General features: G+C 35.1%; 1 protein-coding gene across 2 annotated transcripts in view; it reads left to right on the forward strand.

Annotated features, from left to right (window-relative positions):
• Positions 1–2,192: 2,192 nt before the first annotated feature.
• The window catches only part of TBCE (tubulin folding cofactor E), a 73,956-nt gene continuing 54,969 nt past the window's right edge, over positions 2,193–21,179 (forward strand). Inside the window, exon 1 of one of the 2 annotated variants that reach the window (XM_012547956.3) lies at positions 2,193–2,418. The gene's annotated coding sequence lies outside the window, so the exon portion shown is untranslated. The remainder of the gene's footprint in view (positions 2,419–21,179) is intronic. The other variant, XM_003767800.4, reaches the window with a different exon arrangement.

A 21,179-nucleotide genomic window follows, 5' to 3' on the forward strand; every position in this document is an offset into this window, starting at 1 on the left:
AGAATTAAAGCAGAATGGTTAGCAGGAATAGGAAAGAAGAAAGATACACAAACACTACAACAAGAATAAGGAGTAGAATTTATTAGAAAAAAAAAGTAAGGCTAGTAATCATAATCTTAGTCAAAATCATACTTAAAAGTTTCAATCAAGAGAGAAATCTATATGTCAGTCATAGTATTGTTTTAGATGCATGTTTACATACCGGTAAATATCTGTGGGTGTTTGACTATATATAAGTATATATTCATGTTGCCCTAGTATGTGTATATATATAGATATATGTATATGTGCGTGGGTTTGTATATATATATATATGTATATGTGGGTTTGTTTGTATATATATATATATATGTATATATGACAATATTCTGTTTTGTTTTGTTTGTTTTCTTTTTCCATTTTTTTCTATTCTGTTTTTTTTTAAATAAATGAATTTTAAAAAGAATATACCCACAGGAAAAAGAGAAAGAAAGAAAAAACCTGTTACAAATACATATTGGGAAAGCTAGATGGCACAATGGATAGAGTGCTTCCTGAATTTGGGAAAATCTAAACTGAAAGTCAGCCTTAGATACTTACTAGTAATGTGACCCTGAGCAAGTCACTTATCTATTTGTCTCAGTCTTGTTTGTAAATGATCTGGAGAAGAAAATGACAAAGCATTTTAGGATCTTGCCAAGAAAACCCCAAATGGGTCACAAAGAGTTGGACACAATTGAAATGATGCATAATAACAACAAAAATAACACAAATATACATAGTATATCAACACAAATTTCCTTATTAGCTTTTTAAAAATATATTTGATTCAACTCTGAGTTTTTTTCACCTCTCTATTAGGAGATGAGTAGCATGTTTCACCATTTGTCCTATAGAATCAAGATTGGTCATGTTATTATTACACTAACAAGAATTCCTCAAATCTTTCAAAACTGCTTGTCTTTACAATATTGTTGCCATTACATAAATTGTTTTCCTGGTTCTATCCATTCCATTCTACATCAATTCATAAAAGTCTTTTCAAAATTCTCTGGTACTCTCTGAGGATAGGAATTGTTTGCTTATATCTTTGATTCATCTGAATTTAGCACAGTTCAGGGCACATAGTAGATGCTTAAGAAATACTTGTCTAAACTAAATTGTCCACCCTCCCAAGCCATCTTGTATTTATTAATACTTTGCATGTATATCTATATTTAGATGTTTACATGTATATATTTATATGTACATATATTTATTCACTTTATGTTGTATATATTTTTACATGGACTCTTGCATTAAAACCTACTTTTCTTTCATTCCTCTGTTCTTGTAACCCCGATTCCTAAGGGCATAGTTCCTGCCCTACAGTAGATGTTAAATAAATGCTTATTGATAGTAATAGCATAATGATAATCAATTGTGAAAAACTTAACGATTCTGATCAATACAATGATCCATGGCAATTCCTAAGAACTTTTTTTTTCCTTCTTGTTTAGCTTTTTTAATTTTAAATTTTCAAAATACATGCAAAGATAGTTTTCAACATTCACTCTTGCAAAACCTTGTGCTCCATATTTTTCTCCCTCCCTCCCCAAATCCTCTTTCCTCTAGATAGCAAATAATGCAATATAGGTTAAATATATGTAATTTTTCTAAACATATTTCCACATGTATCATGCTGCACAAGAAAAATAAGATCAAAATGAGAGGAAAAAAAAAAAGCAAGCAGTTAACAAGGTGAAAATACTATGTTGTGACCCACATTCAGTCCTCCTTCTGGGTGCAGAAGGCTCTTTCCGTCACAAATCTATTGGAATTGCCTTCAATCACCCCATCACATAATCTTCTCGTTGCTATGTACTTTCTAAAGGCTTTTGAAAAATGGTCTCTTTCCTCCAGATGAACTCTGCTTATATATTAAAGCAGTTTATTTTTTCTTACACTATTGGAAATGTTTTGTATGACTACATATATAACGGATATCAATTACATTGCTAGTTTTTTCAATGAATAGGGGAGGGCATGAAGGGGGGAATTTGGAACTGAAAGTAAATTTAATTTTTTTTAAAAGATGCTCGTAGATTGACTTATGTCAACATAACTATGAGAATATAATTAACACTGCTAAGATGTCACTACTTAACATACCCACTGCCCCGCCCTTCCTCAGGTCCCTAGGCTCCCTTGCCTGCGCGCATGCGCGCTCTCCCACCCGCTGGAGTCTTCGGCCCAAGTAGTTCTCCAGGAGCCGGGCATCTCCTTCCAGGAACCGAAAAGCGTGCCGACGTCGGCTCCCGGTTCGTCTTAGGAGGCGGGACTTCCTGTCTCCAGTTTTCCTGGCTTCCTCCGGGAACCGGAAGACGCTGGAGGACGGGACTCGTGACAGCTTGCTAGCCCGCTCGTCTGTCCGCCCGGCAGCACCTCCAGAACGGGAAGGTGAGGTCGGGGACCCGCCTCTGGCCGGGAAGTCCAGTCACTGTAGTTCTCCGTTCTCGATTGCTTTCTAGGTTGCATTTATCTCCCGGCGCTTCCCACCCCCACCCTTTCGGCTTCTTCCCCTGGGCTTGGCGGCTGAGATCCCCCCACTGACAGAAACCTGGACCTGAAATTTGAAGGGCGGGTCCTTACCTGTCTCTTTAAAATGGAAGTTACATCTCCTCTTCTCCTTTAGCTAACTTAACTGATGGAGTACCTGCAGTGATTGGGCGTCTTCAGAATTACGCCCTTCGCGCTCGGTTCCCCGATCATTACTTGCCTCTTGCCCTGACACACGTTTTCCCTTCTCCCTCGCCCTTGCCCCAGCCTCCCGACCCGATACAGCTGGGAATACCTTAATTACTTTTGTCCTGTAAAGTCCTCTCAGTCTAGTACCTCCTATAATCGAAACGATAGCGATACCACTATCTGTCCCAGCGGTCCCCTTCCCGCATCCTCCCCCTCCCCCCGCCCCCTTTTAGTTGCTAGCGCCCTCCTCTGTGCAAATGTTTTTATTTAGCATATTTTAACATATTTATCCTTTTTTCCTGCTGTTGTTTGTATAATGTAAGCCCTCTGGTGAGGGCTGGGGCTGTTTTTGTTTTTCCTTTTCTAATTTCCTAGCACCGTGGCTGGCTCTGAGGACGCCCTTGCTTGTTGGATGAATGAATAAAAGGGCCTTAAATATATAAAAAAAATTTAATTGAGTAACATTCTTCCTGTTGTGACACTCCTATACTGGTAGTCAGTTCCCACCAACCAAGCAAACTGTACTGGAGTATTTTCTTTCATTAAAGTTGTTTGATACACTGTGCTAGGTAGGCTCTGTGAGGAATATAAAAAAAATGTTCTCTGCTTTCAAGGAATTAAAGTTTAATTGATGAGACAAAGTGGAACCGTTTAAGGGGAAATATATATATGTGTATGTGTGTGTGTATATATATATGTATATATAGATAGATTGATCTATCTATCTATCTATTAGACTAATATCCAATAAATTGTAAAAATGCTGCGTTAGACAAAGGAGAAAATAAACTGAATTAAAATGATCGGAAAAGACTGTTAAGAAGGCATAGAATTTTAACTGGTCCTTGATTAAAGTGTTTGGATCTGGTGATATAACATAGGATTATAGATTTTGGACTTTATAGATCATCCAGTCCAGATTTTACAGAGGAGGAAATAGATTCTCACTTTAAGTGACTTGTCCAAGATCAGTAAAACTGGAGATGGGCACTATGGTTTCCTGACTCCAAAACCGTTGCTTTTTCCATTATACCATGTTGCCTTTCTCTTTTGCTTCTGCGTTGGAAAATAACTTCTGATGGTAGTAGTCTTTAAATACTCTTGTCATTTTCCTGAGATATTTGCTCTTAGTCTGATCGGTTGATCATTGTGGCTGCAGCTTAAGAATCTATGCTACAATAATAATGTACTTTTTCTTCAATTGCATGAAGAATACATGAATGCTTAGTAGTATCCAGAATAGATAGAATTAGGACAGTCAAAACTGAACTTTTCTTTTGAAAATTAAGATTGTAATGTAAACATGTTCTGTTTGGCAAATACATCTGTATGACAAGGAAATATTTAAAACTTTTGTGAGTTGCCTGAAGCTGAGACTATGAAAATGGACATTTTAGTAAGAATCTGAGGCTTCACTGGAACCCAGCTCTTTTCGATTCCAAGTCCAGCACTCTATCTAGTGTGATAATCTTCTCATTTGTAATTAGTAGAATTAAAAGAATCACATATGCTGTGCATTTTTATGTGCAAGTTCACTTGACTAATCATTTATTTACATTACACCATTAACAATAATTGCAGTCCATTGCTAAATCAAAATTAAATTTAGGAAAACAAAAGAAATGCAGTACTATTCAGAACAAATGTTGTTCTTTAATTGTATTTAAAAACAAAAATTGAGTTAGAACTTATTCTTTCATCACTAGCAGCCTAGACATATTTTTCTTAAGGCAGCATAGGATCTATATGTGCATAATATATATTGTTTCTTATATCTCCAACAGAATGCATTCTAGTGCATTTGTTTAAAAGAGTATTTGTGGGAGGAGGTTGTTGTTTTGTTTTGCTTTACTTTTCCCTGTCATTCTGCATCCTCTCTCTATCCTTATACCCAAAAAACCCTTTCATTTTTCATATTATGAAACTGAGGTCCATGGAGATTTTCAGAGAAGATTGGCCCAGGGAAGGCTGTCTACTACATCACATGAATTAATACTCGGTTGATTGATTTGACAGCTTATTATTGAGGGCATTTCTTTGTCATCAAGATCTTCTTTGACCTTCTTTAGTTAATAATCGTTTATGCAGAAAAATTATATCTGTATAAAATATTGAATAAAACAATAGAGAAGAATTTAGAAAGTTCAGAAACTGAAAGTGAAGAATGAGTTCCACAATTTAATGGTGATACTTCTTTCATGAATTACCAGTGGGTTTAACTTTTTTTTTTGGCAAAGAAGCTACATTTTTTTTGATTCCCTGATGGTTTAGAGAAGCCAAGAAAAGTAGTAATGTCCAAATCTCAGTAGCACAGTGCCTTGCTACATTGTGCTCAAAAAACGTAAGTTGAATTATACAGGCATCCAGGTTCTTTTAACGTTCAAAGTGTTACTCTGTATATCAGTGTACAGCAAACAAAATAACAAAATTTTCACCTTTATGGAATAGAGACATTTTCTATAAAATTATTTTTGACTTTATATCATCTATATATCCTGATATAATCCAACATTACCTCTAATTAGAAAGTCTTCCTTTATGACAAAGAATAACAAAGAAAAGATAAACACCTTAGCAAAAATAATCCAAATAAGATCCTAGTCTGACATATGCAGTACTTCACACCCAGAGTCTTCATCTTTTGCTCTAAATCTTTATAGAAAGGAGGGAAAACCATTTTCTTTTCTGGGAGCAAAGCTTAGTCTTTATAATTTCACAGCATTTAATTTCAGTTTATTCCATTTCTGTGTTGTTGTGATTGAATACATTGTTTTCCTGGTTCTGTTTAATTCACTCTGCACATTCTTCTAAGTCTTTACATGCCTCTCTGTAATATTCACTTTCATCCTTTCTTGTACTACAAAAATTGAGTATAGATATTTTTCAAAAAAGTATAATATTTAATTTATCCTCACTGTATACCTGCAGCAGCCATTATCATTTAATGTACAGATTGCTGAATGTTAAAAAGTAGCAAAATAAGAACTATTGATTTCTCATTCTATATTTCAATTTGCAAGGTCACAAGGATTTCTCTTTTCCTAAAACAAGGAAAAATTAATTGACAAGCATTACTTATGAATTAGTTAATAGAGTCATTTTAAAGAATCACCATCATAGAGAATTGAAGGGTGGGAGATTTACTTTCTATAAATCAGCTCTTTGTGGAAACGGATATTTATATCTTAAGTACAAAACAGCATTAACCCAAAGTGTAGAAAAGTGATATTTCTGAAATAGTAACATCAATAAAGAAAATACATCCCTACAGTTAGATTATATCTAACAATGTTGTGGTATTTCCAATAGTGAGGAAGACTTAGATGTTAGTAGATGTGAGGAATCCTATTAATGATACTAGGAGGAATACATTTGTAACATTGATAGGTGATTTCATCTTGAGATTCATGGACATAGGCTTGAATGGTGAACTTGACCTGAATAATTAGGTAATATGCTGTCTTCTTCAAACACATATTTAACACATTAAAAGTCTGCCAAAAGATATTGTTTTTCCCCAATTTCTGTTTATCCTATGGGAATAGATGATACAAAAGAAAAATGGAATATATTTCTAATTTTGGTCTATTAATGGCCTCCTTTGTCGATCTTGCAAAACAGAAACAAATAGGTGGGCTCAATTGCTTGTGATTCATATGAATTATAATGTATGAGTATAAATACTTAAGAGTAGTGCATAAATAAAATATATAACTAGAAGATAAGTATATGTTATAGTACAAAGTAATATATCAGTTATTCTTCATCATTTTTTCCCTACTGTTGTTATATGCTGTGTCAAAGTAAGTAGCAAGTAGTGGATGTGCCTTTCTGACTTACATACACACCAGCTGCCTGTATAGAGAAAAGTATTGGGAGGTCTCAGGTTGCCAAGGACTCTGAAGACTTTGTTCTTAACCATTTATACTTTTTCCTTTAAGGTGATTCTGAAATGTGCCACTAGGTCTCATGTTACTCATACTACTACTACCTCCCCCCCCCCCCCCCCAAGAATTTGAGTGCTGTACTACTTGGTACATATATGTTTAATATTGCTATTACATCATTATCTATGGTACTCTTTAGCAAGATGTAATTTCTTTCCTTATCTATTTTAATTGTATCTATTTTTGATTTTGCTTTGTCTAAGATTAGAATTGCTACTACTGCCTTTTTTTATTCAACTGAAGCATCATCTGTTCCAGGGTTTTACCTTCATTCTGTGTGTATTTCTTAGCTTCAAATGTGCTTCTTATAAACAACATATTGTGGAGTTCTGACTTTTAATCCACTCTGCTATTCATTTCCATTTTATGGGTGAGTTCATCATATTCACATTCACAGTTATATATTAACTTTGTATTTCCCGTCATCCTGTTTTTCCTTGTTTGTACTTTTCCCTCCACCTTTCTTTCCCTCCTCATCAGTGTATTGCTTCTGATCCCCACTTTGCTCAATGGGGTGCCCTCCCTTTTATCAGTCTCCCCCTTTTCCTTTTTACCATCCTACTTCCCTATAGGATGAGACAAATTTTTATAGAAAACTAAGTATGCATGTTCCTCTTTGAGCCAAATCCAATGGGATTAAGGTTCAAGGTGCCCTTCTTTATCTACTGTAATAGATCTTTTGTGCCTCTTCTCATGTCTTAATTTACTTCATTTTATCTCCCCTTTCCTTTTCTCCCAGTACAATCCTTTTTTTCACTCCTTAATTTTTTCTTACTTCTTCACATTAAAGTCAATTTATACTCTTACTCTCTGTCTATGTATACTCCTTCTAACTGTTACAAGTATCATCTTACCGTATTGGGATGTAAATAGTTATAAACTTTAGATAACATTTTTTTCTTCCCTGTTTACCTTTTTAGCTTCTCTTGAGTCTTGTATTAGAAGATCACATTTTCTGTTCAGCTTTTGTCTTTTCATCAGAAATGATTGAAAATCCCTTATTTCATTGAATGTCCATCTTTTCTGCTGAAAGATAATGCTCAGTTTTGCTGGGTAAGTTGATTGTTGGTTGTAGTCAAAGCTCCTTTGTTTTTTGGAATATTATATTCCAGGCCCTCTAATCCTTTAATGTGGAAGCTGCTGCGTCCTAGACAATTCTGATTGTGATTCCTTGATATTTGAATTAATTCTTTCTGACTTGGTAGTATTTTCTTCTTGACCTTATAATTCTGGAATTTAGCTTCAAAATTTCTTGGGAGTTTTCATTTTGGGCCCTCTTTCAGGAAGTGATTAGTGGATTCTTTCAATAACTATTTTACTTTCTAGTTCTAGATATCAGGGCAGTTTTCTTTGATGATTTTTTGAAAGATGTTATCTAGGCTCCGTTTTTTGTTTTTTTTTTCTTTTAATGAAGCTTTCAGGTAGGCCAATAGTTCTTAAATTATTTCTCCTAGATCTATTTTCCTTGTTAGTTTTTCCAACCTGGATTTTCTTCTATTTTTCATTTTTTAAAAATTTAATTGATGATTGGTGTTTCGTGAAGTCATTCATTTCCATTTGTCCAATTCTAATTTTAAATGAATTATTTTCTTCTGCTACCTTTATTATCACCTTTTTTGGCCAATTGTACTTTTTTTTTTTTTTTTTGCTGAGGCAATTGGGGTTAAGTGACTTGCCCAGGATCACAGAGGTAGGAAATTTTAAGTATCTGAGGTTAGATTTGAACTCAGATTCCCCCTGACTTCAGGACTGGTGCTCTATCCACTGCGCAACCTAGCTACCCCTCCAATTGCACTTTTAAAGGAGTTGCTTTGTTCAGTGGTTTATTTTTTTCCATTTGGTCAATTCTATTTTTAAGGAGTTGTTTTCTTTAATGTATGTATATGTGTGTGTGTGTGTGTATGTGTGTGTGTATATATATATATTTCTATTTTGCCAAATCTGTTTTCAAAGGAGTTGTTTTCTTCAGTCAATTTCTGTGCTTCCTTTTCTAAGTGGTTGACTTTTTTCCCCTAAGTTGTTGACTTGCCCCCCTCCCCCCAATAATTCTCTTGTATAGCTCTCATTTCTTTTTTTCTTTTAATTTTCTTCATGTTTTATTGGGAAAATGCAATTTATAGTTAGAGATAATGAATCTTTGAACAATTAAATCTTGTTAAAAAGGTGAAAATTCAGGTACTTTGCGAGTATTCCTAAAATTGTGTATACATTTCTAATGGCTAAATGTATTGCTACAAATTCATATAAACCTAGGGCTAGAAGAGAAAACAGAATTTGTATTGGTATAGCCTTCAAAAATTAAAAAAAAAAAATAAAGTTTTTAATTAGCCTCAGGCATTTCTCAGATTTTGTTTTCCTTGGCTACCTATCTCTCTATATATGATGCCATATTATTTCCCTAAAGAGAGGCTATTAACAAATATAAACAAATAACATTCTAATAAAAGATGCTAATATAATTAAAATATGATTACAAAATGAATTTGAGGTAGAAAATTAGAAACGATGGAATAAAAGAGTAACTGTTGGAAATTATATGGTATATTTACTAATTAATGCATTTTGTGGAAGTAATGAAAAAATAATGCAAAAATAATAGACAGTTCTAAAAATTCACATCAAAGTAGCTCTTGTTTCTTTTCCCAATTTTTTTTCTCTCTTACTTGATTTTAAAATCTTTTTTGAGGTCTTCTAAGAGAACCTTTTGATTTTGAGACCAATTCATACCCTCTTTGAGGCTTCACGTGTAGGCATTTTGCTCTTATTAGTCTCTTCTAGGTTTGTATTCTGATCTTCCCTATCACCAAAGTAGCTTTCTATGGTTGCGCCTCTCTTGGTTTTTGCTTATTTTTAAAAGATATATCCTCAGGGAAGTGCATGACCAGAAACAGTGCTGAGGCAGTCACACAGCAACAACAGTGAAGAAAGTCAGGTAACTATACTGCTGACATTACTAATTCATGTAAGTATTGTAACTAGTGGTATGATGAAGCAAATGAAGACCATAACATAGAAAAATCAACTGAAGTAACTGAAATTGCTTAGCCTGGAAATGACAAAACTTGTGGGGAATACTATCCTATCCATCTGTGAATGGCTTCAAGTATTTGAAGGGCTGCCATGTGGCAGAGGTATTAAAACTAATCAATTTTGTCTAATATGGCAGAACAAGGAATCAAAGGTAGAAGCTACAGAAACCTAATTGTAAGGCATTAGCCTTGGAGTCATCAGGACTTAGGTTCAAGTTTTAGCTCTAGTCCTTACTATTTTTGTGATCCCAGGTATCTCTGAGTCCCATTTTCCCCATAAATAAAAGATGATGTTTGAACTAGAAGATAGATCTAAGGTTACTTTCAACTCTAAATGATTCTTAAAGAAAACAATCAGAGATATCTAAAAAGTGGGATGGTGTTCCCAGGCTGCTACTGCTTTCTAACACTTTCTTCAGGATCTATGGGCTTCCACCCTTCTCATCTTTCCACTTCTTCCTTGAGGGTAGGGACAATCTTTTTTTTTTTTTTTTTTTTTAAGTTTATATTTCTATTTAAGTATATATTTTAAGTTTAAGTCTATATTTAGCACTTGGCACAGTACTTGGTATATAATAAGAGCTTAATAAATGCTTGCTGCCTGACTGGCCTCAGGAAGTAGCAGTTTCTTCATCTTTAGAGATCACACACTTAAACTAGATAATCACTTATCAATGATGTTCCATTCACGTAAAGTTCTCCAGACTTCTCTAAAACCAACTTGTTTATCATCTCTTATAGAACAATAATAATCTGTTATTTTCATGTATCATAACTACCTCAATTTCCTCAATTGATGGGCATCCACTCATTTTCCAATTCTTTGCCATCACAAAAAGAACTATAAACATTTTTTTTGTACATGTGGGGAAGATGTAGCTTTTATGCCATTTTTACCTTATGAATCATCATTGATAATGTGCTATATCCTACTTAGACCCACCATGCCTCTTTATATCAAGTCGTCCACATTTTTTTTCTTCTAAGATAATGTTCTGTGACTCTAAACTGTTTTATCACTTTAAATTAATACTTCATCCTATGATGTAGAATCATCAAGAGAATATTAGTATTAAAAATATTTGCAGCAAGAAACAATTTGAGGTTATTGAAAGCATTAGGTAACTTAAGTAATGTGATATAATTTAATTTCTTCCTCTTATTAAGTTTTACAATTAATTATCATTATATAGTACTTGTTTTAAGTTTGCCAAGTCCACTTCATATTGTGATTTGGGTAACATGCATTTTTCATCTACTTTCTTTTTCCATTGTGGATATTTAGTTCCATTTCTTTCAAATGATCATGGATTTTTTTAAATGATAACTTATAATATCCTAGGGTTCAAAGCAGTCAATACAATGATATCCGCAAAGTGGACAGTCTTGAGAATCTTGAATCAATAAAGAATCTATTTTCTTTTTGAACTTTGTACAAAAGTTTTTTCTGTCACGCATCCTTGTTCTTATTGTTTTATATTTCATTAATATTGATACTTGGCAGTTTACCTCAGTGATCACATCTGTGGTAAAATATTGTATAATTTTAGTTTACAGTGGTATTTCAGCATTCTTCTGCATCAAAATTTGTCAAATTTGGTATTTGATGCATTTCAGAGAGAAAAAAATGCTTTAGCACTTGACGCTTGCTCAGCATTAATCACGGTTGGTTGTTGTCTTGGTTGAGAAGTAAGAATGTGAGATAGGCTAGTTTTACTGCCCAGCTCTTGACACTACTGCTATTGCCCTTGATGGTGGACAGCTGTACAGGTGATTAGTGTGCAAGAGTTTCATCTTAGAGTCCATGATGCTCAGATTGTGCATGCAGGTCATGGGTAGTTCTAGCAGGACAACGTGGTTGCAGCATACACTCTCCTGGCTCTCAAAATAGTAGTACTGGAAAGGGTACTGGAAGGGCCTGGAACAACTGGTCTGCTCAGCAGGAAGAGAAGCCCCAGCAGCAGGAGCAGCAGTGGTAGCAAGAACAGGAACAGTGGTGGTGCCAGTAGCAGCAGTGAGGGAGCCTAGGTGGGAGGTGGAAGGGGAGGTGGAGGACCCAAGTCATCCTGCCAGATGGCTGCCAAAGCCTTGGTTAGCAGAAAGCACAGTCCACATCTAGGACTCCCCTACTGCCCTTGGGAAACTTACAGTGCTGCATAGTGGAGAGAGTATTAAGATTGTGGCTTCTCTCAGAAAGTGAGTAGGATCAAGAAGAGAGGAGCCCAACTGGCCTGGGCTGGCTCCTTTCTCCACGGGAAGAAGCCCTACTTGCCCTTTTGGTGTACTCCTTATGGGAAAAGTGCATTTGGTATTCCCTATTTTTTGCCACTTATTGTGACTAATGGAACCAATTAATAAGTACTTAGGTACTACTGTGTTTGGAATAAGTTTTGTTTGAAGAAAGTGGTTAGAAGGTAATTTTTTTTCCCAAGTAAGATTAAAAAAAAAAAAAATCAACAAAGTATAGACGTAGTGGATCTTTTATCATTCATTTCCAAAAACATGTATTTCCATCTGTACCCTGAGTTCATCACTTTTAGTTCATCACATCTTTTAGGAGGTGGATCACATGCTTCATTATCAGTCCTTTTGAGTTTTAGATTTTTTCTCTTCCTCCTCACACCCTCCACCCATTGACAAGGCACATGTAGGGGCAGCTAGTTGGTGCAGTGGATAGAACACCAGCCCTGAAGTCAGGGGACCTGAGTTCAAATCTGGTCTCAGACACTTATAACACTTCCTAGCTGTGTGTGTGATCCTGGGCAAGTCACTTGACCCCAAATGCCTCAGTAAAAAAAAAAAAAGAAAAAGAAAAGAAAGAAAGAAAAAGAAAAGGCACATGTGAAATTATGCAAAATATTTCTATAAAACTCATGTTGCAAAAGAAAATATAGATCTCCCTCAAGAAACAAAAAGTAATAAATACGTATTATTCAGTCTGGATTCAAGACACAATCAGTTCTTTTTCTGGGTATGGATAGCATTTTTCATCATAAGTCCTTAGAGTAATCTTAGAGCTTTGTATTGCTGAGAATAGCAAAGCCATTCATTGCTGATCATCCCACAACTTTGCCATTACTATATACACTGCATTTCACCATGCTTGAATTCATGGAGGACTTTTTTTTTCTGATAGCGTCTTGCTCATGATTTGTTATAGAATAATAATTTTCCATCATAATTACATATCACAATTTTTTCATTCATTTCCCAATTGATGATCATCTCCTCAATTTCCACTTCTTTGCTCTGAGAAAAGAGCTGCTATAAATATTTTTGTATATATAGATACCTTTCCTTTTTTTTAAAGATCTCTTTTGGGATTCATGCCTAGTCTAGTAGTGGTATTGCTAGGTCAAAGGATTTTTGTGATTTTATAGTTCTTTGTACATGGCTCATGTCCTTTCATTATTTATCAACTAGGGAATGACTGCTATTTTATATAAATTTGATTCATTTCTTCATACATTTGAGAAATGAGGCCTTCATTGCTATTGTAGTTTCTATTGTTAACTGTATTTCCCCATTTATTCTATTCTCTTTCTATTCCTCTTCAAAAATGTTTTGCTTCTGACTACCCCCATTATCAATATGCCCTCTTTTCTCTTACCTTCCCCTTTTCTCATATCCCCTTCATTTTCTATTTTCTTGTAGTGTAAGAGAGACTTCTATATCCATATTGAGTCTCTGTTATTTCTTTTCTGAGCTAATTTTGATGAAAGTAAGGTTCACTCACCCTCCTCTTCCCTCTTTCTCTTCTACTATAAAAGCTTTTTTTTTTTTTTAGTTGCTTTTATGGCAGATAATTTACATCATTCCACCTCTTCCTTTCCCTCCCATACATTCCTTTCTCCCCCCCTTAATTTTATTTTTCTAAAAGATATCATCCTTTCATATTCAACTCACACCTGTGTCCTATCAATATATACTCCTTCTAACTGCCATAATGAGAAAGTTTTTATAAGTTATATCATCCTCGCATTTAAGAACATAGCCAGATAAATCTTATTAAGTCCCTTAAGATTTCTTCATCCTGCTATCTCCTTATGCTTCTCCTAAGTCCTGTATCTGAAAATCAAATTTTCTATTCAGCTCTGTTTTTTTTTTGTAAATCATAAATGTTTAGAAGTCCTCTTTTTCATTGAATGTTGACCTTTTCCCCTGAAAGATTATACTCAGTTTTGCTGAGTAGGTGATTATTGATTGTAATCTTTGCTCCATTGCTCTCTGGAATATCATATTATAAGCCCTCTGATCCTTTAATGTAGAAGCTACTGAAACTTGTGTTATCCTGACAGTGATTCCACTATACTTGAATTGTTTCTGGATGCTTGCAGTATTTTCGCCTTGGCCCAGGAGTTCTGGAATTTGGCTGTTATGTTCCTGGGAGTATTTATCTTGGGATGTCTTTCAAGAGATGAGCAGGGTATTTTTCAATTTTTATCTTAACTTCTAGTTCTAAAGTAGTAGGACAGTTTTCCTTGATAATATTTTGAAAGATGATGTCTTGGCTCTTTTATTGATTATGGTTCAGGTATACCAATAATTTTTAAATTATGTCATTGGATCAATTTTCCAAGTTAGTTTTTTTCCATTGAGATATTTCACATTGTTTTCTATTTTTTCATTCTTTTTTTTCCTTTTTAAGTTATTCTTCTCATTAGCTTTTTGCATTTCATTTTACATTGTTGTGCCACAATTCCCTTTTATTGCTCTGCCTCAGTTTCCCTGAATTGTCCTGCCTCAATTTCCCTCCTCTCTAACTTGTAGGCTGCTTCTCTGCCAGTCTTAAAATAGCCAATTTTTTTTCCTTTTTTCCTCTTAGTAATAAAGGTTAAGAAGTTAAAAACCACAAGCAATTTTTATACTAAGCACAGTTGCAACATTGGAATAACCAATTCTTAATCATTGTTCTTAAAACTTTAACAGAGCTCTTTAACTAACAAAACAGACAAGTCACACATAACACAGAACACAAATCACACAAACATAGGCTGCACAGTTCCAACATTAAACAAAATATTTAACATACAAACTAGAGGCTTTTCCCCAGGAATAGCCCCTGAGGGAATTTTGTTTTAGCTTGAGATTCTTCTCTCCCAGAATCCAAACGGAGCTTTTCTAAGCTTCCAAGCTTTGTTTTGGTGCATTTTTCTGCCTTCACAGAGAATGTCCAGGGATAATCAGATAGTGCCCAAAGGCACCCAGACCAGATAGTGCCACATAGCATCCTATTGACACTTCCCAGAGTTGTATATCTTGTCAGCCCAACTTTTTCTGGGGACTCAGATTTGCTAGCAATCAGACCAGACATAAAACTTACCCTGCAGGAGTTTCAAACCAGATTCTCCCTTTTGGCCAATAGGAGTGTTGGCGGTGAGTTCTTGCTGCGGCTGGAAGTAGTCTCTTCATGGAATTCTGGAAGAAACCAGATGCTAGCTTCCCTAAAAGGGTCCAGGACTAGCCAGCTCAAGGTTCCTCATCAAGACCTGATGTTCTCCAATCTCTAATCCTGCTCTCAGATTTCATCTCAGTGGGATCTCCAAATGTAATGCTGAAGAAACTGAGGCAGGATAATAAAAGGGAATTGTGGGACCACAGCATCATTCTCATTTCTCTCCCCAATTTTGCCTCTGTCTTACTTGATTTTCAAAATTCCTTTTGAGCTCTTCATTGCCTGAGACCAATTCTTATTTTTCTTAGAGACTTTGGATGTAGGAACTTTGACTTGGTTATCGTCTTCTGAGTGTATATTTTGATCTTTCTTATCACCATAGTAGCTTTCCAAGATCAGAATCTTTTCCTCTCGTTTGTTCATTTTCCCAGACTATTGCTTTGCTTTTTAACTGTTGGCTAAAGTAAGGCTGTGTTTCCAGGGTAGAGGGAGTGATGTCCCAAGCATCAGAGGTTTTGTACAGCTGTTTTCAGAGATCCTTCTAGGGAACTGTACTGGGAACTAGTACTGCTACTCAGATCTGAGTATGGATAAAGCAACAAAGTCCTGCCTCAGTGCTAGCAAAGAAGCAAACTCCTTCTGATATGATCTTCCACCTTCTCCCCCTCAGTCAGGGCTAAGATCTCTGGAAGCTACTGCTATGGTTGCTGTTACTACCCCACCATCACTGCTGCTACCAGATTTGCTTGGGCACCCTTGCCACACCTTTCCTGCTGAATCCTCTTTGTTGTCTCTGGGCTGAGAGATCTGGAAATCACAGCTACTGCCACAGATTCAGGGATCTCATTGCCTGTTTCTGGTTTCCTAGAGCCCGGGCTGTGCTACTATGACCTGCACTTTGATTGTGCTCCAGACCCATCCTGATGCCACAGACCCCTCCTCCCAAGCTGCCTTGGGTTGGAAAATTGTTCTACTCCATCTTTTGGTGGGTTCTTATGTTCTTAAATTTGTTCAAAGTCATTATTTAAAGGTTTAAGGCAAAGGTAATTTAAAGGTAAAGGAGTTTGGAGGACAGTGTGGATGAGTCCCTTCCTTCATTCTATATCAGATTTTTTAATGTGTGTTCTAGTCCTCCTTTGACTAGCTCAGATGTGGTGTGATTTAAGTGTTGTCCATTTCCCCATCCCTCTCTTCCCTGTCTTTTTTTTTTTTTTTTTTTTTTTTTTTTGCATTTTGTTCTACTTGTACACTCACTTTATGTGTGATAATTCCCCCCGCATACACCTTGTTTTTTTCTTTTTTTTCTTTTAAGATCATCAAAACATGACAAAACCACTTCCTAACTCTTTGTCTTATTTAATTTCCTCTATTGCCTTAATGTCATTTTTGCCATTAGGTTCTATGGGGACACTGAGTCTCTCTTCTTCTCTCTGGAATATTAACTTTTTCTTTGTATAATTCCTTCAAATTGATCAGATGCATTCATCTTTTTATGTTATTAAAAAAAAAATTCCTTTGCATTTCAATGTTTCTACTCAGTAGAAACTTGTAAAAGTCCTTTATTTCCCTTATAGAATTAGACATAGTTTTGCTGGATAAATTTTTGACTCTAAGTCTGTATCTTTTGTCCTTTGAATGTTGTACTCTAAGCTTTCTTCTGTATATTTGTAATAGCCATGTCCATTGGCTCTCTGGCTCTTTGACTATTGAAATCTTTCTTTCTAGATGTTGGCAACATTTTCCCTCTAACCTGGGAACTCTACAGTTTGGCTATGATATTCCTGTGAATTTTCATTTTGGGATTTAGAGTTTATTTTTACTTTCCTAATAATCTTATTAGGTTTGAGTTATTTAAATTCATAATTTCTTGAAATAAGCTGTTCATAGGTTGGGTTGGGTTTTTTTGTTTGTTTTTATTTTTGGTAACTTTTAGCTTTTTCTTGCCTTATTTTCCAGGTTATTTGTTTTTGGTATGAAGTACTTTATATTTTCTTCCATTTTTTTAGGCTTTTGATTTTGTTCGGATATTTTTATTACCTCACTGAGCCATTAATTTCTGGTTAGTCCATTCTTATTTTCAGATAATCTTTTTCTTGGAAAAGGTTTTGTACCTCTTTAAGGCATCATTTCAGTTACCCCAGGCTAACAACCAAGGTGACTTCTTCCAACATTTTTTCTCTCTCACTCCCCATATCCAACTAATTGCCAATTCTTATACTTTTCCAACATTTTTTTCATATTCCCCTTTTCTACTTTGGCACTGATTTTTAAAAGATCTATACAGTAGAGTTTAGGAGATACATAAGACCAGAAACAAATAGTGTAAAGAAGGCTTAAGTCCTTTTAAAATGTGCTGGGATAAATAAAAACTAGTGAAGATAGCAAATAGGTCTTTTTTGTTTTGTTTTGTTTTGTTTTGTTTAAGGCATCTTTGGAATAAGAATATTGAGTAACAGATAAAGTCTTTGCTTGTTTGGAACAGATGACAAAAAGTATAAATTCCCAACCCCTCTTTGCTTGTTTTTTATATGAGAATATAGAAAAACAAATCATGCTTTAAAAGGGAATTGAAACTCAAGACATGTGAAGATGTGAAGCTACAGTAAAACAACTACTAGCTGCTTTGAATAAAGTACACACACACACACACACACACATACAGACACACACATACAGACACACATACATACACTGTTTTAATCTTTGAGAAATTGTGGAAAAGTATTAGAGAAAAGCTGATGTAGAAATATCAAAATTTCAAAAAGGGCCATCTAGAAATGTACTTGGGTAAAGTTGACCACAAGGCTTGGAAAAATACTAAAGTAGATTATTAAACAAATGTTTATGATTGCTTAAGGTATGATTAATAGTAATTACATAGATTCATATAGAACAGACAAATTATGATAAAATAACCTTTTTTCTTTTAATTGTCTTTAAACTTCTAGTCAGAAAAATACAGCAGATATACTATATCTTTTGATCAACTAGGTATTAGCCAGTCTTTCAATTATCTATATGCCCCACCTTGATGCTGGCCCTTATCACCATACTCCTGGATTATTGCAATATTCTACTGGTAGGTGTCCTTGTTGGTTGATCTCTCTTCCTTGTTTCTCCCCACTCCCTACTCCAATCCATTTTCAGCTTAATTGTCAAAACTCAGATCTGAACATTTTGTCAGTTCCAGTAACTTTCTGTTACCTCCAGGATCAAATGTAAAATCCTCAGTTTGCTTTCAAAGCCTTCTATAACCTGACCTCTTCCTACGTTTTCATTTTTATACCTACTCTTCTATGTACTCTGTGCTTCAGTATCCTTAGTCTCCTTGCTTTCTTGCCCTCAGCACTCTCATCACCCACTCTTGACATTTTCACTGGCTTTTCTCCATCCCTGGAGTATTTTTCCTCCTCATCTCATCTCTTAGCTTTCCAGAGTTCTTTTTATGTTCTAGGAAAACATTTCAAAAAATTCCTTTATTTCTTACCTAAAGGCCATTTATCACTGCATTTTGAAAACCTTCTCAGCTTGGTACAGTGGTATTGTTGAAACAGTACTAATTCAGGAATCAGAAAATCTTGGTTCTAGTCCTTGTTTTGACACTAACTAAATATGACCACATTTAAGTCAACTATCCAGTTGGGAATTGAGCAACAGGATTTTTAAAAACCTACTTAGCTAGAACTATATTATTATGAATCTGTTAGAGAGACAGAATAGTTCAGTGAATTGAGAGTAAGGAAACCAGAGATTCAAGTCCTCTCTGACATATAACAGATATGATAATACAGGAAAGTCACTTAACCTCTCAGTGTCTCCAGGAATTCAAAGAGATTGTCAGTCATTTCTGTTATTTGTATCCATGATGTGGATGAATATAGTCTTATCAAACTGGAAGGAATAGTTAATATATCAGTTGCAGAATCAAGACAAATACCTTTTTAAAAAGAGATTTTTATTGATTTCTTTTTACATCACCTAAATTTAATCCTATATCCAACTCCTTTCCAAATAGACTTCCTTTTTACCAAAGATTTTATAAAACAATTATTAAAACAAGTTAATACATAGAAAAATATCTGATAATGTATGCAATTGAAGAGGTTAGGATTCCTGGTGGTCAGGGAGTTAAATGATGAGGTTAGTGGCAGGTTTAGGGTTCAGGGAACTAAATGAAGAGGTTTGGCTCCCCTCAGTCCCCTAGGATTCGGCACAGGGTAGGGAGTTGTGAGAACCCCCTTCTGGTGGTGCAGAGGTCCTTCATAAAAGAATTTACGAACCCAAAAAGCTAGACTGGTAAAAGAAGTTTATTATTGGCATTGGGAAGTCAGCCTTTGCTATGCATGACTAGAAAGACTGAATTTCTTGGGGGCAAGGTAAAGTTTGTAGGAGAGGAGACCTGGAAGAGAAATGAAGGCAGAGAAATCCCGACAGAGAGGTATAAGGTCTTGTTAGGGAAATAAGTGAGGCAGATAAAGAGAGGGTAATGCTGAAAGAGAATATTAGTTCAGCGGGCAGAGATTGCTGCTATGCCAGGAAGAGATTCCTTGGCATGTTGGGTCTTCTGCAAGGACTGAGCCTTGGGGCTGGTGCAGCTTGAGCTGGAATTTGAATAGAGAATAGAGAATCTTAGACTTGAATAGTGTTTCTTGACTAATTTCCAATTCAATGGGGTTAGAATCTCCAACTCCAAACTCAACTAGCCCCACCTAGATAACAGAATGAAGCTGTTTATCCTGTTTCTCTTAGGCAGGTCTTTTACAGAGGCCAGGATTCAAGGAGAATCTCTCCATCAAGGAGTTTTAGAGAGTTTCAGAGTCCCTCCTTGTCATAATGATTTTTAAATGAAAAACTTTTAATTAGCAAAAATCATTTTTCTTTGTTTTCCTAGGGAGGCATTTTCTCGATCCTCTTAGGTGGGGAAAAATATTACATTTTTTGTCTTCATTTATCTCTAAAGTTTAGTATTTCCTTCAATTATGGATGTTGGCACAAACAATAACAGCTAACTTTTATGTAGAGCTCTAAGCATTTTTTCTTATGTTTTCTTAATCCTTTCAATAATCTTTTGAGGTAGGTGTTAATATCATCCCCATTGTATTAATAAGGAACTAATAGTATAAAGTTAAGTAATTTGCCTAGAGTCAAACAACTAAGTGTAACATTCTTTTCACTACATTATTCTGCCTCCTGTAAAGTAAGTGGTATTTTTGTAACTGTTTTCTGTTCAACTTGCAAAGAAAATAATAGCCTTTGGGTCTCACCTTAGTTGAAAGATACCACAGAAATTCAAAGAACATAAGAAATCCATGACCACTAAGCACTGCTTCACTCAATAAGGTGATCCCTTCCAATTCACTTTCTTCACCTTTCTTCCATGTTCCTCTAAAGAATATTGGCCAGTGTCAATAAGTTCTAATGGTAACAAACTCCTGATACTATCTTTAAACATCCTCAGTTACCACTCTCAAAACCTAAAATTGTCCCTCAGTGATTTTTTAAGTCTATTTCTGTTGCAATTCATCTCATATCTATTGTACCAAGTTTCTACTGGTGATAGGAAAATTCATTTATGATTACTATAAAATTTTGTACCTTTTTTCCCCCCTGAGGCAATTGGGGTTAATGACTTGCCTAAGGTTACACAACAAGGAAGTGTCAAGTGTCTGAGTTCAAATTTGAACTTAGGTCCTCCTGACTTCAAGGTTGCTGCTCTATTCACTGCGCCACCTAGCTTCCTCCTGTACTTTATTTAAAAAAAAAAACAAAATCACAGAATACAATAAAAGAAACCTGTTATAACAGTAGGATTTATATGTGGGAAAAATTAATGAAAGGATTTTAATTAATTGAAACCTTAATATGAGATACTATCTTTTTAGGTAGACTACCTTGCTAAATACATGTGTAGTATATCAAAGAAGGTTATAGCACCCTTGAACTCTGTCATGTCTACTATAGATAGAATATGTTTTCTAATTCTCATTACTATATTTTACCTCTTTTTTTATTAAAGCTTTTTATTTACACAACATATGTATGGGTAATTTTTCAAAAGTGACCCTTGCAAAACTTTCTATTCCAGATTTTTCCCTCCTTCCC

This window comes from Sarcophilus harrisii, chromosome 4, assembly GCF_902635505.1.
Source record: "Sarcophilus harrisii chromosome 4, mSarHar1.11, whole genome shotgun sequence".
In the NCBI taxonomy this organism is placed as follows: domain Eukaryota; kingdom Metazoa; phylum Chordata; class Mammalia; order Dasyuromorphia; family Dasyuridae; genus Sarcophilus; species Sarcophilus harrisii.